This window comes from Monodelphis domestica, chromosome 4 (genome assembly GCF_027887165.1).
Source record: "Monodelphis domestica isolate mMonDom1 chromosome 4, mMonDom1.pri, whole genome shotgun sequence".
NCBI classification, from domain to species: domain Eukaryota; kingdom Metazoa; phylum Chordata; class Mammalia; order Didelphimorphia; family Didelphidae; genus Monodelphis; species Monodelphis domestica.
Window position 1 is genome coordinate 16,397,072 of NC_077230.1, and position 17,294 is coordinate 16,414,365.

Below are 17,294 nucleotides of genomic sequence, written 5' to 3' on the forward strand. Positions count from 1 at the left end.
GAACAAATCATAAAACAATGGATAGCTTTATTAAAGAAAATTGCAATGAAAAAATATGCCAAAAGTTTTGGGATGTAGACATAGCCATACTTAGAGGGAAATTTATATCTCTAAACACTTTCATCAATAAAGGAGAACAAAAAATCGTAGAAGTAGCAAACCAAAAGTAGCAAAACAAAAAACTCAACCAAAGTACATTAAAGGAATTCCCACTATAACATATTCATTAAGTGATCATCCAATCTCTGCTCAAAATCCTCCAGAGAGAAGAAACATATCATTGAGGTTGGGGGGGGGGGGTAGAGGAAGGGTATCTTAATCCATTTTGAGACAACCTTAACTATTAGGAAATTATTCCCGATTTCTACCCTAAAATTTCCACTTTGAAATATCTGTTTATTCCTCTGGCTCTACACTATGATGCCAAATACAACATATTTAATCCCTCTTCTACATGATGACCCTTCAAAAAATATTTAAATACAACTTCTAGGTCCCCTGTTTCTTTTCCAATCTAAACATGCCCATTTCCTTCAACTAATCATCATATGGCATGGACTTAGATCTTCACATTCTTGTCACTATACTCTGACCACTCTTACACTCTTTAGTGGCCTTATTAAAACAATATGTAATGAATATCAGTATAAAATGTTGAATAAAATATTATAAAATGGGCTACCTCATTTTATTAAAGTTATTATAGAAATACTATAATAAACCAATAAAATAAACCATTAATGTGATTTTTTAAAATGAGAAAACCAAATCATTATTATCAAAATTAAAAGGGTGAATATACCACTAATGAAGATGATATTAAAGCAATGATTAGGAGCTATTTTGCCCAATTATATGCTAATAAATTTAACAATTTAAGTGAAGTGGAAGAATACCTACAAAAATATAAACTATCCAGATTAACAGAAGAGGAAAGAGAATACCTAAATGAACATATTTTAGAAGAAAAAAAAAGAAATTGAAGAGGTCATAAATTAGCTTCCTAAGAAAAAGCATCAGGACCAGAAGGATTTACAAGTGAATTTTGGGGCAGCTGGATAGCTTAGTGGATTGAGAGCCAGGCCTAGAGACAGGCAGTCCTCGGTTCAGATCTGGCCTCAGATACTTCCTATTTGTGTGACCCTGGGCAATTTACTGAACTCTCATTGTCTAGCCCTTACCACTTAATTAAGAGAGTTTTTCTTAATTTCTCCTTTTTTCTATTTAAGAGGCAAGGGAGCAATAAGATTTCTGAGTAAGAGCCTCTCTGCTGTGCAAGCTGTCAGTTGATGACAGAAGGGTGTGACTGACAGTTGGTTAGTAAGTTGCAGACAGTTGTAGTGGGCTTTTGTCTATGGGTCCCCTGGGGAGAGGAGTGCGTCACTTTCTCTGGGGCTAACAGATGGAGACTGAGAAACAGATTTAAGGCCTTAATAGCCTTATTGATTATTGACTATCTTGGGTAGATTGATAGTGGGTAAATTATTATATAGACAGAGTACGTAAGTAGGCCAGGCCTGGCATGGCAGAAGATACTGCCCTCAAAGGCAGATAGATTATGGGTTTTTTTTAGAAAATTTTAGTTAGGTTTGGGATCTTAGATATAGCTATAAACTATTATAAGATTATTCTCACTTTCCTCCTTTCTATTTCCTATCCATACTTTCCTAATAATAAACTAAGTGTTTTATGTTTAAGAAGCTAATCTTCTGATTCTTGTTCAAACTCCTGCCCTAAAAATTTAACCCTTGACACACTCTTTTGACTTAGAACCAATACACAGTATTGATTCTAAAATGAGATGTAAGGGTTTTAAAAAAAAGTGAATTCTACCAAACATTTAAAGATCAACTAATACCAACATTAAATAAATTATTTGGAATAATAGACAAGAAGGAATCCTGGTCAAACTACTTTTACGGAAAAAATATGTTGCTGATACCTAAACTAGAAAAATCAAAATCTGAGGAAATGATAGGCCAACTTCACCAGAAAATTAATGCAAAATTCCTAAATAAAATACTAGATAGGAGACTACAAACAATATTTCACAAAGAATATATACATTGTGATCAGGGGAGATTTAAATCAGGCTGGTCCAATATAAGGAAAATTATTTACATAATTGATTATATCAATAGCAAAGTGGCAAAATCATATGATTAAATCAATAGATGCAGAAAAAGCTTTTGACAAGATAAAACTCTCATTCCTATTAGAAACTCTTATAGCATAGATGTAAATGGAATGTTATTTAAAAATAAGAAGCATCTATCTAAAACCAGCAGCAAACATTATCTGTAACAGAGATAAGCTAGAATTCTTCCTAATAAGATCAAGAGTGAAATAAAGATGCCCATTACCAATATCAGCGATATTATTCAATATTGTACTATAAGCAATAGCAATATCAATAAGAGAAAAAAAGAAGTGAATGTTCAATGAGGAAATAAATTATCTCTTTTACAGATTAGACAATAGTATCCTTAGAAAATCTTAGAGATTCAATGAAAAAATTAGTTGAAAATAATTTTAGGGAAGTAGCAGAATGTAAAATAAACTCCAATTAAGTTATCAGTATTCTAATATATCATTAACAAAGCCTTGTAAATAGAGATAGTAAGAGATATTTCATTTAAAACAACCATAGACCTGCCAAAACAAACCCAGAAAATATACAAAAATAATTATAAAACACTTTTTATACAAATAAAGTCAAGTATAAATAATTAGAAGACTATTCATTGTTCATGAGTGGGTTAAGCCAATGTAATAAAAACAATAGTTCTTCTTAAATTAATTAATTAAATTAATCTCAAACTACCAAAAATATTTTATTGAACTAGAAAAAAGTTAAAAAAATCATTCAGAAGAGCAACAGATCAAGAATATCTAGTAGTACCAAGAAATAGAATGGAAGTTCAGTGGAATAGAGTAGATATATAATACACAGTAGTGTTACAGATAATACATATTAATATTTAAACTTTGTGGATAAAAACTCACTATTTGGTCAAAATTACTGTGAAAATTGGAAAGCAGTCTGGCAGAAACTAGACACCAATTTTTACACCATTCACCAGAGGGAAATATTAATAAATTAGAAGAACATGGAACATTGTAGCTCTCAGTTTTATGGATAGGAGAGTATTGTGGGATATAAAATGGATAATTTTTATTATATTAAATTAAGTTTTGTACAAATAAAAGCAATGTAGCCAAAATTAGAAGGAAAGCAGACAGAGGAGGGCAAAAGGAAGTTCATGAGGGCACATAGATAGGCAGAGCAGGTATTTTGTTTTTAATTTTCACTGTTGTGTTAAGTGTAATACATGCTTAAAAGAAACCAAATCATATATGTAACAGATGTTTGCAGTTCCAACCATAATCCTCTTCTATTCTTTGTTTATTAAAATATTCATATTTGCAATAAAAAAAGAAAAATTTTGAAATATATTTACCTTCATTGAAGATTTGGGGACTGTGAATGTGAAATATTGTACATGCTATCAGACAAAACTAGTGTAATATTTAAATCTATGCTTTTTTTTCCATTCTTTTTAAATCTTTAGGACAGGGATTTTTCACTTGGTGTGGGAAGTGGAAAGGAACATGTTCAGAAATGAATGATATAAAAAGTTACCATTAATTACCAGGATAATCTGCATGCCATAATTCCGAAGAAGAGCAGGACTTTTGTAGAGTGGGAATTTCATGATACCAGTTTATACATACATACATATATAGATATAGATATATGGGGGGGGAGAGAGAGAGAGAGAGAGAGAGAGAGAGAGAGAGAGAGAGAGAGAGAGAGAGAGAGAGAGAGAGAGAGAGAGAGAGAGAGAGAGAGAGAGAGAGAGAGAGAAGGTGAGTGAGTGTGTGTGTAAGGGGCAAAGGGAAGAATCAAAATCTGAACCTGAGGCTTTTTTCTTGGGGAATTCATTAATGGCTTCTTCAATTTCTTTTTCTGAGATGGGATTATTTAAGTATTCTGTTTTCTCTTTTGTTAATCTAGGCAATTTATATTTTTGTAACTATTCATCCATTTCACATATATTATCAGATTTATTGTCATATAATTGGGCAAAATTGTTCCCAATGATTGCTTTAATTTCCTCTTTATTAGAGGTGAAAACCCTTTTCACTTTTAACACTGGTAATTTGATTTTCTTCTTTCCTTTTATTAATCAAATTAACCAATGCTCTATCCATTTTATTTGGTTTTTTTTCCCCAATAGAACCAACTCCTGGTCTTATTCATTAGTTCAGTAGTTCTTTTACTTTCAATTTTATTCATTTCTCCTTTGATTTTTAGGATTTCTAATTTAGCCTTTAATTGGGGGGTTTAATTAGTTCGTTTTTTAGTTATATTCCTAATTCATTGTTCTGCTTTTTCTCTATTTTATTGATATAAATATTCAGAGATAAAATTTCCCTCTGAGAATTGCTTTGGCTGTATCCCATAAATTTTGATATGTTGTCTCCTTGTCTTTCTCTTCAATGAAATCAGTGATTGTTTCTATGATTTGTTCTTTGACTCATCTATTTTGAAGAATTATATTTAGTTTCTAATTAAATTTTCATTTACTTTCCATGGAAAGCCCCTTATTGATTATAATTATTATTGTATTATGATCTGAAATAAGTATTTGAGATTGAATATCTATATGTTAGTTTCAATTTCACTGTTTTCAGATCTAACTTTATTATTTGGCAATGAAAAGATAGTTTGGAATCTCAGCCCTGCTGCTTACTATCTGTAAGATACTAGATAAGTTGTAAGCTCTCTGGCCATTTTCCTCGCCTGCAAATTGAAGGGAATGGTCTAAATGATTTCTTCCATTTTAAAATGTGGAAATCCTTTCTCCACATAGATGTCCTTCTTTCCCACTTCCTACTCTAGTGCCAGTTTATCACCTCTTCAAGTGTTTTTGGTGGGTTATGGCCAGGAATTTCTTTTTAAAGGGAATAATGGAACTTTAAGCTTTCAGAAAACTAGTTAACTAACATAATTTTTAAGAGGATAGCAAAATATAAGAAAGCTAAAAATATGTTTTCAAATCCATTAAGTCAAAGCAAATTGCTAGTACTATTTGGAAGCTAGTTTTTTTATTAGTTTCAATTCACTTAGAAAAAAATTACTTAAATGTTCAGAGTGAATGAAAAATATTTTCTATTTGCACTTCCCATTTTTCTTTCTACAAGTTAGCATGATGTAGGGGAAAGAAAACAGGATCAGGAGTACAAAAACCTGAGAGCTAATTCCAGCTCTGCCATAATTGGCCTGTCCGTTGTTGTGGTTGAGTTATTTCATTTGTGTCCAACTCTTTGTGACCCCATTTGGGGTTTTCTTTGGCAAAGATCCTAGAGTGGTTTGCCATTTCCTTTTATAGCTCATTTGTTGGATGAGTATACTGAGGCAAATAGGGTTATATAAGCTGCCCAGGGTCACATCGCTCTTAATTGTCAGAGGTTAGATCCGAACTCAGGTTTTCCTGACTCCACTGGGCCCAGAATTCTATCTACTGTGCCACCAAGTTGACCCTTCACTGGCCTGTCTGCTTCAGAGTAATTATGAAACTCTAATGAGATAGCACATATGAAAATACTTTGAAAACTATGAAATATTCTACAGATATAATGAATTATTAATCTCTTTTTCTGCCATGAATTGATGCTCTTTAGAAAAATAGCCTGAAACTTCTTTGCCTCTTCAAAATTCTTAGCTTTATTGAAAGACTTCCAAATTTTTTACCTAAGAAACAATCTTGAAATACCTCAAATGCTAGTGGTCTCTTGATGATTTCATATGCCTATAAATAATGTAATGTCACAGCCTCAGAAAAAGCACATTTGAAGATGACCTCAATAGCAATGGAAAGATCCAAAGAATATGGTGGTGTGGTCTGCTTCAGCATATTGCCAACAGTAATTTCCTTTTGGTAAGTACAATAAAGAGTATAATCAAAAATATGGATGTGAGTTTTAAGAAATAATGAGCAAGATGATTTCAAAAAAAGCTAGAAAGATCTCCATGAATTGATGCAGAGCAAAATAAGCAGAACTGGGAGAACATTATACACTAATAGTAATATTGTACGATAATCAACTGTGAAAACTTGGCCACTCTTAGCAATGCAATAATCAGGGACAATTCTGAAAGGCTTATGACAGGGAAATCTATCCACCTCCAGAGAAAGAACTGTTAGACTTCGACAGATGCAAATCAAAACATACTGTCTTTCACATCACTGCATTTATGGTTTTATTTTGCGTTCAAGTTTTATATGAATGTGCTCTTACAACAATGACCAGTTATGGAAGTGTGTTTTGCATGATAATAGGAATAAGTAAAATTAAAAAAAAAACAAGAACAATAAAAAATATGAAGGTGAACTTGTCATGTAAAATGAATAAGATATAATACCTTGGCAATATGATCAGTGTACTATTTTGGTCTCTTTCCAATATTAAAGGCAACAGGTGAATCCTATATTAAGGATGACAAGAAGTGCATAGATAAGAATTAATCGGGACAGGAAGACTCAGTAGGGTTTTTGAGTTTACCTACTGGAGAAAGTGAAATCGTAGATCTGTCCAAGTTTCAACTTATACTTTGAATATCTCATTGTACTAAGAAACATGTTCCCTCTTCTAAACTTGTTGGTTCTAAGTCCATCACATACAAGAGAATTAATAATTTTTTATCTGAAGAAGATAAGAGTAGTTAAAAAATCTTCATATTATCCTTATTAACTTCTAGAAAAATCTTCAAGAGGTAGCATGACTTTTTAAGCAGGAAACATTAGAACTGAGGCATGACTGTTATGTCTCTAGACACTACTGAAAAATACATGCTGAAACCAGATAGGTACTTTTAAGATTCTGCTAAAATTGGGACACTAATACACTGCTGGTGGAATTGTGAGAACAAAAGGTAGCTCATGCCCATGCATTCAAGTAGCATTTAAGAATCCCAAAATCTTGGTAGATCCCTTTTGGAGGATTTATGGGAGGACACTGAGAAGAGCTCTACAGGATAAGAAGTATGGATGGATTGTCATCTTCATCATTGAAGAAAGTACAATTTGGTGTGAGGCACAACCCTATTAAAGAATTTATTTATTCATTTGACAAAAGAGCAATGGAAAAACAAATATTCATCAATCTGCAAGACTTCTGTGAATTTTCTGGCCAAGAATCTAGACAATAATATCAACATCATTCAATTTATCAATATATTTCTGTATGAAACACCAAATTATACAATAAATAGACATTCAACAATAATTTATTAAATACATATTATCTATAAAATATTGAGGAAAAATAAAAACTAGCATAACTTAAGAATGAAAAAAGGCTAGGGGAAGGGGATGCAACTAGGTTGCTCAATGGATTGAAAGCCAAGCCCAGAGATGGGAGGTCGTAGGTTCAATTCTGGCCTCAGACACTAACTAGCTTTGTGACCCTGGGCAAGTCACTTTGCCTAGCCTTTACCACTCTTCTAGAGGAGACAACCATGATTATGAAGAATCAGCATCACTTCATTAAGACCAGCCCATGCCAGACAAACCTTATCTTCTTTTTTGGACAATGATTTTTTACTTAAAAGATTTTTTATTTTATTTTTCCCAATTATATATAAAAAGAGTTTTCAGTATTTTAAAAAAGAATTTTAAGTTTCTAATTCTTTCTCTCCCTCTCTACTCCTTTGACAGTATTATTAAATGAATAAATTAGGAACATTAAAGCTAGCATGTATGTAGATTTTAACAAAGCATTTGATAAAGTACCTCATGTTTTTCTTGTGATAGATCTGAGGAAATGTAGGCTAGATGGTATTACAACTGAATGACAATACTCAAAAAGTAGTAACTAATAGTTTAATGGCAACTAAGCAGGAAAAAGTCTACAAGAGAGTGCACCAGAAATCTATACTGCCCCTGTGCTATTTATCATGTTAATTATTTGGATAAAGAATTGACATCATGCTCATCAAATTTAGAGTTGACACAAAACTTGGACATGACTAAACCACAACACAAACTCAAAAGGCTCATCACAAGCTTGAGCACTGATTCCAGATGATTTATTTTGCTTTTTAAGTTCTTTTCCCAGTTGTCTCCAGCCTCTCTTGTTTTTCTTTATTGTATTTTGAGTTCTTCTAAAGCCTGTGTCCAATTGACTAGAGTTTGTGTTTTTGCTTGGTGTTCCTTGAGCCTCCTTTGTTTCATTTGCTCTTTGTTCATTGCCTAGATAGAAGCTGTCAATTATAATTTCTTTTTTTGTTTTCTATTATTTACCCCTATTTTCTCCTTCTTTCCCCCCTATAGTTGCCTGTAGTCTTGCTCCTCTCATTTTGTGCTGGATCTGTGAGTTTGGGCTGTTCTGTTCTGAAGGGGCTTCTTCTCTGTTCTTCTGTTTAATCAGGTAGTCTGATCTTCCCCAGCTAGCAGCAGAAGCTGAGAAGGAACTGGGCTTCCTTCCCTATGGTCAAGGTTGTTGCCTGTAGTTTGTTGCAGCCTTTGCCCCTTGAAGCTTAGTCAGCAAGGCTCCCAGATCAGTCAATGGGGATAGGGTGTTGGAGCTTCTCTGCCCTCTGAAGGCTTCTTATCTACCCATATTGATGAGATTGAGCCAGGATGAAGTTGATCTGCAAAGCTGGCTGTGCCTTGAGGTCAAAACCTCCAGAAAAAGGGGTGGGGGAGCAAGATGGAGCATCTTGCCTGTCACTGGGCTGCCTGCAGTGTGCTTCTCTGCCAGCTGCCTCTATGCTTCCTATGTTCTAAGCCCTGAGCCTGGCCCAGCTTTGCTGGAAAGGTTCTCCCTCTGGACTAGTGCCCTTGGCTGCCCAGAAATTCCAGCCCCCACTGGAGGTGGGGAAGGTGTCCTGGGACCTTCCTTCTTCCCTCCCCTTAAATCTGTGTGTTCTAGAGTTCAGGCTTTTGGGGGGGGATGTACCTTTTAAGTTGGGTCCAAGAAGAGTGTTTCCTAGCTCTGCCCTGTTGTTAGATTTGGTTTTCAGTCCCCTGGAAGCTTTGTGTTTTTGATAGAGGAGGAAGGGTTTACAGAGGTCTGAATTTTTGCTGCCTCTAAGCTGCCATCTTGACTGTGCCACAAGCTTGAGCACTGAGCCTAATCTAATGAAATAAAATTCAATTTCACTGGCTAAATAAATAAATAAATAAATATTATAAAAATTTTATACTTGAATTCAAAAGATTAACTTCAGAAGTGCAAGATGAGGAAGGCATGTATAGCCAGATAAATAAACTGAGACTCAGAGACTTTTTTCAGTGTTGTACAACTTGACATTTCTCGGTTAGTAAATAGCTAAATGTTGTCTTGGAGGTTATCATTTAAAATGAAAGCTTATGAAGTATGAAGAAACAATTTGTCCTGGAGTTTCACTGACCAAATCTTTTGGCACAATTATTTAAATTGTCTTCCCAACAGTATACTCTCACTTACTTATGCTAAATACAACCATAGAAAGCTCAGTAGATAAAATGTGTACCAAAGCTGATTTTAGTGTATTCCCTTTCTCTGCCACCAAGTATTTTCACCACTGTCTGAAAAAATAGGAAACCAGATAAATTTCAGCTTCACCTGATGTTCTAACCCACTAGTATACATGGGCTATCAAAGAGTGAAATATCCAAAATATGGCTGCCAAGAAACTGCAGGAAGAAAAGCAAAGAATCTGGATTACCAAAAATGTCTGTCCAGCACCTAGATCCTTGTTAAAACACTTTAACTTGACATTTTAGAATTTTCAATCTAAAGTGGATTTTTAAAGTTATTAATAAGTATCCAAAGAATTTCTAAGATCTCTTCTAGCTAATTTCTTAAGAAATTTTTAGTCTCAAAAACAGCTAGCCATTAGTATGACTAGTTAATCCCCTGAAGTGTTCACATTATTTAAATTCACATTTCATATTTCTATCAGTCTGGAACCACTGACTACATTTTACATAATTATCACTGAATAGTAGAAAGTCAAATATGTGTGATCGTTGCAGAAGATACACTAATCAATACGCAGCTGAATTTCTCACCTTTGTCTCTCCACCCCTCTAAAAGTTCAAAGGCTTCATTCAGTGCTTATAGTTCTAGTGTTTTATTCAAGTTCATAGGACTGGAATTTACTGAAGTTCTGACTAAAGGAATTGTTTACAAATGTTGTTGCCCATTCTTAACCACAACTATGAGGTTATATTGACCCTCTGTTCTTTTTTTTTTTAATTTTGTGACTAAAAATGCACTGAAAATCATCACCCCCTGCCAGAATTACAGATATTTCCTCCCAATCTATTTTCTGACAAACAGCATATCCTAAACCAGGTAATGAGTAAGTACTGAGTCACCAAAACAAAAACTGGTCGTTTGAAGCTAGCCGTTAGCTTCCTAGAGACAGCCAAAAAAGTGCTTGAACTATAGAAGCCAACAAAAAACTTCTTTCAAGTTGTGTAATACTAAGACCCAAACCTGAACCTAATACACAATGGAGCACACCAACTTGGAATGTAAGGAGCATCATCTTGAGGCATTATCATTGACACAGTAGTGCTTCACAGAGACAGCTTGATGGCTCCTTGGTCTGATTTCAAGAATGATGGCATTACCCCGAATCCTTCCTCATCTACCAATGATTGCTTGAATTTCTTCTGTTTGAGCTTTAGCCCTTTGGTTAGAGGATTTGACACCTGTTAAAATAAAAAGTACTTTAGGGAATATTTGTAGGGACTGATTATCTTCAACTTTGATATTTCACTAGTAATTTATGCTTTAGTGTGAAAGAAGCCTCTGCAAATGGTTGAACAAAAATTAATTACACATTTATCATGCAAGGCATTGCAGGTACAAGGATAAAAATTGAATAGTATAGGCCCTAACAGGGAGAGAGAAAAAGACAGGAGAGACTACTGTGTGTTATTATAGAAAGAGTACAAGCTTATTACATCTCAAGACCTGAATTACAGCACCAGTTTGGCCATTAATTCACTGCAAGGGTTTGAGTAAATCAGTTCATCTCTCTAGACCTGTCTAGTATCTTCATTTAAGGGAGGAAAGGATGAGACCTGACGATTTTTAAGGTCCTCTCACAATTCCACTGTTTTGTGAGAATTGGATGCGTGAATTTGAAGGAATTTCTACTGAATAAGAAAAAAGACACAAAGCGCTAGATTGACCCTTCATAGATTAATTTCATGTTATTTATAATTTTAGATCAGGGTTGGGCCTTATTTAAAATGGCACAGAAACTATTTAAGAAAATAGACCCTTTTTTAAAAAGCATTTTTGAGCACCCAGATTACTACATAGATGAATCAATTCTCAGATTTACTGGGAATTTGAAATTCTCCTGGACAAAAATATCACCACCATCCAACCAGGATTTAGGAAATCAAGGCATCCAGGTAGATCCAAAGTGTAAAACATTACTTCCCGACTGCCCAGTATCCTAAGTAGATCTCCCAACTTCCCCAATTCTGTTTTGTTCCCCAGAAACCCTGGAGGAAGGTAGATTTTTTTTCCTGTAGCAATAGAAATAAAGCCATGATCTAACCCACTCATTCCATAGATTTATGGAATGCAGAACTCAGAGAGACCTTAGAACTCACTTAATCCCAACACCTCATCTTCTGAAATAGATATTATTTTCTCTTTTTACTCCTTCTACTCCTGCCTTATGACACACATAAATCTTAAATTGTTAGTTGTGAAGATTAGTGTTTGGCCAACGAAATCCATTAAGAGATAGATTCTATTTAAAATAATTATATGTTTTAATATATATGGGATTCTACCTATCAAAATACACATAGGAACGATAGGAATACTATGACTAAATATATACTCTTTACAGCAATAAAAATGCACTTGAATAATTAGAAAAATATTAGTTGATCATAAAATATATAATGGGGGACTGACCAGAACACAATAGATTCTGCCTAACCATAATCTATGGGGGAGTGAGAGGAGATTAGCAATTATGGCATGTGAGGAAGGGATCCTGCTCCCCAAATCAGAGCACCCACAGACATAAAAATTAAGTATTTTCAATTGATTGAAATTGTTTGAATTGTTTCTTCTAGGCTTACTAAATGGTGAAGAAATGCCTTTTCATTGGCTGCTGAGCCAGAACTGAATATTCACACAAAAGGACACAAAAAAGCCAAATCTGTCTCTCCTTGTGATAATTGAGTAAAGATAAAAAATACAATAAGCTTTTGATTGGAGAAAGGAGCCAAGAGTCCTTAACTCTGCACTCAAGCTACTATGAACTTGAATATTAACCCTATTGATTTTCTGTCATTTTTTTTTTCATTCTGACCTTGTGAACTTCAAAGTTTGGAAGAGCCAACAAATACCAGAACTGGAGTCCATATCAGAGTCTGCCATCAGCCAAGCCCAGCCAGAACCCAGCCCAACAACAAGTCAACTCAGAAGCAATATATTTTGCAGCAAGTATGCAACTTATCCAATAGATATGCTGTCTTTGGAAGTAAATGACGTGGTTAGGTGGTTGAAGCTACTACTTTTGGTTTGAGCCCATTTCCCCCAGTAATTGAAGGCTTAAGGGGAAAGGATGTCCTGGTACAGGGTGATGTTTTTAAATTCTTTTATTCTTGCTATATGTTTTCAATAAATATCTCTCTGTAAAAGTTGATTAATGAGATTTATAGGAAGATGGCAGTATACTAGGACACAGAAAAGTCCAGATTCCCCCAGATCCTCAATTGGGGTTTTAATGTGTACTTTGCAAAGAAACAAAAGAATCACCTCTAGGTTTCCAATCCCAGAATCAAGAGGGAACCATGAGATCTTTCAAAGACTTTGTGATAGACAAGCCAGGATAAGTGGAAGGTAGAACAATGATTATAGAGTGCAGGTAGCCTCTGGAGACTTCAAGAGAATCCAGCCCTTCCTGCCTGAACTCAAGTCTCACCCTAGCCTTCACCAAAGACGTTGGCTATAAGATTCTAGCTAGAGAGATACGGCTCAACTTGTTCCCAGTGAGTCTAATGAAACACTAGTGGTTCAAGCTCATCTGTTCAAGAAAGGTATAGGTAAATAGCCCAAATAGTCCATGCAGACTGGGGAAGGAACCCTGTCAGCACTGGGGGTTAGGAGATTTGAAGTACTCTAGTGAGAGCTTTTAATAGGGAGAGTTGGTACAGCCCAGTTACAAAGTATGCCTGAGGCACTCTGGCATTTCAGTTAGGGAAGGTTCCAGATTCTAAGGCTATGAAAGAAGCCCACCAATAGATAACTGGTCAAAGGACATAAACAGGCAGTACTCAAGGGAAGAAATCTAAGCAATCAACAAGTACACAAAATGTTCCAAGTCTTTGATAATTCAAGAAATACAAATTAAAAACTTTGAGGTTCTACCTTATAGCTATCATTGATAAAGATGATTACAAACTGACAGAGGCTAGAGGGGCTATGTAGAAAGTCAGGCTAATGCACTCTTAGTGGAACTATGAATTGATACAACTTACATAATTTAAAAACAATTTGGAATGTGCCCCCATAGTTATGAAACTGTAACTACTTTTTGATTTAGCAATAACACTACTAGACTTTTAGCCTAAAGAGATAAAGAAAGTGTAAAAGGATCCATATATACCAAATTATTGTAGTGACTCTTTTTTTGTGGCAAAGGACTAGAAACAAAAAGGTTACTCATCATTTAGGTAATGACTGACCAGATCATGGCCTGCATATAATGGAAAAGTAGTATTCCATAGTAGATGATGAAAAGGGATGGCTTCCCAGAAACCTGTATAGACTTGACAGACTCATGCAAAGTGAAATAAAAAGATTCAAGAGAATAATTTATACAATAGCAACTATAACTCTTGGGAAATGCAGCAACCAATCATGATTCCAGATAATTGATTGTGAAGCATGCACTGACCTTCTAAAAGAGAGGTGATGGACTCAAAAATGAGGCATCCATTTTCATGTAAGTTCAATGGGGGGAATTTTTTTACTTGACTATGAACATATTTAACAAAGGTTAATTTTTTTCAATGAGGGTGGAGAGGTAAGAAAAGAGAGAGACTAGTGATAAAGCTGTTTTAAAAAGAGAGAAAGGAAGGAAGAAAGAAAAGGGAAGGAGGGAAGAAGGGAGGTCAGTTGTTAAAGCATTTTTAAATGAACAAAAGACAAATGAGAAGTAAAAAGTAAAAAACCAAGACAAATAAGAAAGCTTTGAAAGTTACATGCTGAGCTTATGGAAGATAAAAGGGGATCTATCAGCACAAGATCTCAAACAGTACTAGAATTCACGAAACACTAAAACAATTTGGCACTGGCTAAAAAACAGAGGTCAAAGATTTAAAAGAAAAAGCAAATTTGAAGTAATAGAGATTTTCCATTTCGTGTTCCATCCTTTTTCTGTTCTACCTTTAATAGAGAAATACTCGTTTTGTTTAGTTTTTATTAAGTTCCAGTAAAAACAATACAAAGGGAAACAACTTAAAAAACTAAAGAACTCTGATCCATTTCATAACAAATCTTGACTTAGGAAGACTGATACTTCTTACCACTTGGCAGAGAAGTGATAGACTAGATCCACAGAATGAGGCACATTTTCAATTATGGCCAATGTGAACATTTGTCTTACTGCACTATTTTATATTTACAAAGGACGGTTTTTGTTTTGGAGGATGTGGGTTGTTCAAATAAGAGAGGATACTGATAATAATCCATATAAAAGAAGAAAAAGTACACATTAAGAGCAAAAGGGAGTTCAGAAAAGGATACAGATACAAACACAGATTCAGAAAAGGAGATGGGGAATTTTTCTTAGTATTTGGTTACATTTAATATGCATTTTGAAAAATATTTTAATAGAAGTTTCTCATTTCAATATAGAAAAAAAGAGGGCTAATTTGGTAGTTCAAGTAGAATGTCACCTGGAGGTTTCTTGTGATTCTGCATTTAGCTAATTAAATTACTTTCTTTGATAATTAAGCTAGTGACCATTATCTATGTGGATTATGGAGATATCATTCCCCCTAACTGTGGATATAAGATCTAAGCTATACTCTGGGCCCTCTTTTTTTTCCTTTATGCTCTTTTTTTTTAGACATTATTTTATTTGGTCATTTTCATACATTGTTCATTGGAAACAGATCATTTTCTTTTCCTCCCCCCAACCCCCCCTTCCCTAGCCTACCATGCGATTCCTCTGGGTATCACATGTGTCCTTGCTCTGAACCCATTTCCTTGTTGTTGGTATTTGCATTAGTGTGCTCATTTAGCATCTCTCCTCTATCATGTCCCCTCAACCTCTGTAGTCAAGCAGTTGCTTTTCCTCGGTGTTTTTACTCCCTCAGTTTGTCCTCTGCGTGAGGATAGTTTTTTTTTTTTTTTTCGTAGATCACTGCAGGTTGTTCAGGGACATTGTAAAGCCATTACTGGAGAAGTCCATTATGTTCTCTTGTACCACAGTGTATCAGTCTCTGTGTATAATGTTTTCCTGGTTCTGCTCCTCTCACTCTGCATCACTTCCTGGAGGTTGTTCCAGTCTCCATGGAATTCCTCCACTTTATTATTCCTTTTAGCACAGTAGTATTCCATCACCAACATATACCACAATTTGTTCAGCCATTCCCCAATTGAAGGGCATCCCCTCATTTTCGAATTTTTTGCCACTACAAAGAGCGCAGCTATGAATATTCTTGCACAAGTCTTTTTCCTTATTATCTCTTTGGGGTACAAACCCAGCAGTGCTAAGGCTGGATCAAGGGGAGACAATCTTTACTCGCCCTTTGGACATAGTTCCAAATTGCCCTCCACAGTGGTTGGATCAATTCAAAACTCCACCAGCAATGAATTAGTGTCCCTACTTTGCCACATCCCCTCCAGCATTCATTAATTTCCTTTGCTGTCATGTTGAACAATCTGCTAGGTGTGAGGTGATACCTCAGAGTTGTTTTGATTTGAATCTCTCTGATTATAAGAGACCTAGAACACTTTTTCATGTGCTTATTAATAGTCTTGATTTCTTTAACTGAAAATTGCCTATTCATGTCCCTTGCCCATTTTTCAATTAGAGAATGGCTTGATTTTTTGTACAACTGGTTTAGCTCTTTATAGATTTGAGTAATTAGTCAGAGGTTTTTGTTATGAAGATTGTTTCCCAATTTGTTGCTTTCCTTCTAATTTTAGTTACATTGGTTTTGTTTGTACAAAAACTTTTTAATTTGATGTAGTCAAAATTATTTATTTTGCATTTTGTGACTCTTTCTAAGTCTTGCTTGGTTTTAAATATCTTTCCCTTCCCAAAGTTCTGACATGTATACTATTCTGTGTTCACCTAATTTACTTATTCCTTTTTTATATTCAAGTCATTCATCCATTCTGAGTTTATCTTGGTGTAGGGTATGAGGTGTTGATCCAAACCTAATCTCTCCCACACTGTCTTCCAATTTTCCCAGCAGTTTTTATGAAATAGTGGATTTTTGTCCCAAAAGCTGGGATCTTTGGGTTTGTCAGAGACTGTCTTACTGAGGTCATTTACCCCAAGTCTATTCCACTGATCCTCCTTTCTGTCTCTTAGCCAGTACCAAATTGTTTTGATGACCGCTGCTTTGTAATATAGTTTGAGATCTGGGACTGCAAGGCCAAATTCCTTTGTATTTTTTTTTCATTATTTCCCTGGATATCCTTGATCCTTTATTCTTTCAAATGAACTTTGTTATGGTTTTCTGTAATTCAGTAAAATAGTTTTTTGGTAGTTCAATGTGTATGGCACTAAATAGATAGATAAGTTTGGGTAGGATGGTCATTTTTATTATGTTAGCTCGTCCCACCCATGAGCAATCAATGTTTTTCCAATTGTTTAGATCTAGTTTTAATTGTGTGGAGAGTGTTTTGTAGTTGTGTTCATATACTTCCTGTGTTTGTCTCGGCAGATAGATTCCTAAGTATTTTATATTGTCTCGGGTGACTTTAAATGGAATTTCTCTTTCTAACTCTTGCTGCTAAACTGGGTTGGAGATATATAGAAATGCTGATGATTTATGATGTGGGTTTATTTTGTATCCTGCAACTTTGCTAAAGTTGTTGATTATTTTGATTAGCTTTTTGGTTGATTCCCTGGGATTCTTTAAGTAAATCATCATATCATCCGCAAAGAGTGACAGTTTGGTCTCCTCATTGCCAATTTTAATACCTTCAATTTCTTTTTCTTCTCTAATTGCTACTGCTAGTGTTTCTAGTACAATATTAAATAATAAAGGTGATAATGGGTATCCTTGTTTGAC

General features: G+C 34.8%; 1 long non-coding RNA gene across 1 annotated transcript in view; it reads left to right on the top strand.

Annotated features, from left to right (window-relative positions):
* LOC103099990 (uncharacterized) overlaps positions 1-16,123 on the top strand; it is a 69,480-nt gene extending 53,357 nt beyond the window's left edge. Inside the window, exon 3 of the long non-coding RNA XR_466952.3 lies at positions 12,363-16,123. This is a non-coding gene — a long non-coding RNA (uncharacterized LOC103099990). The remainder of the gene's footprint in view (positions 1-12,362) is intronic.
* The last annotated feature ends 1,171 nt before the right edge of the window (positions 16,124-17,294 follow it).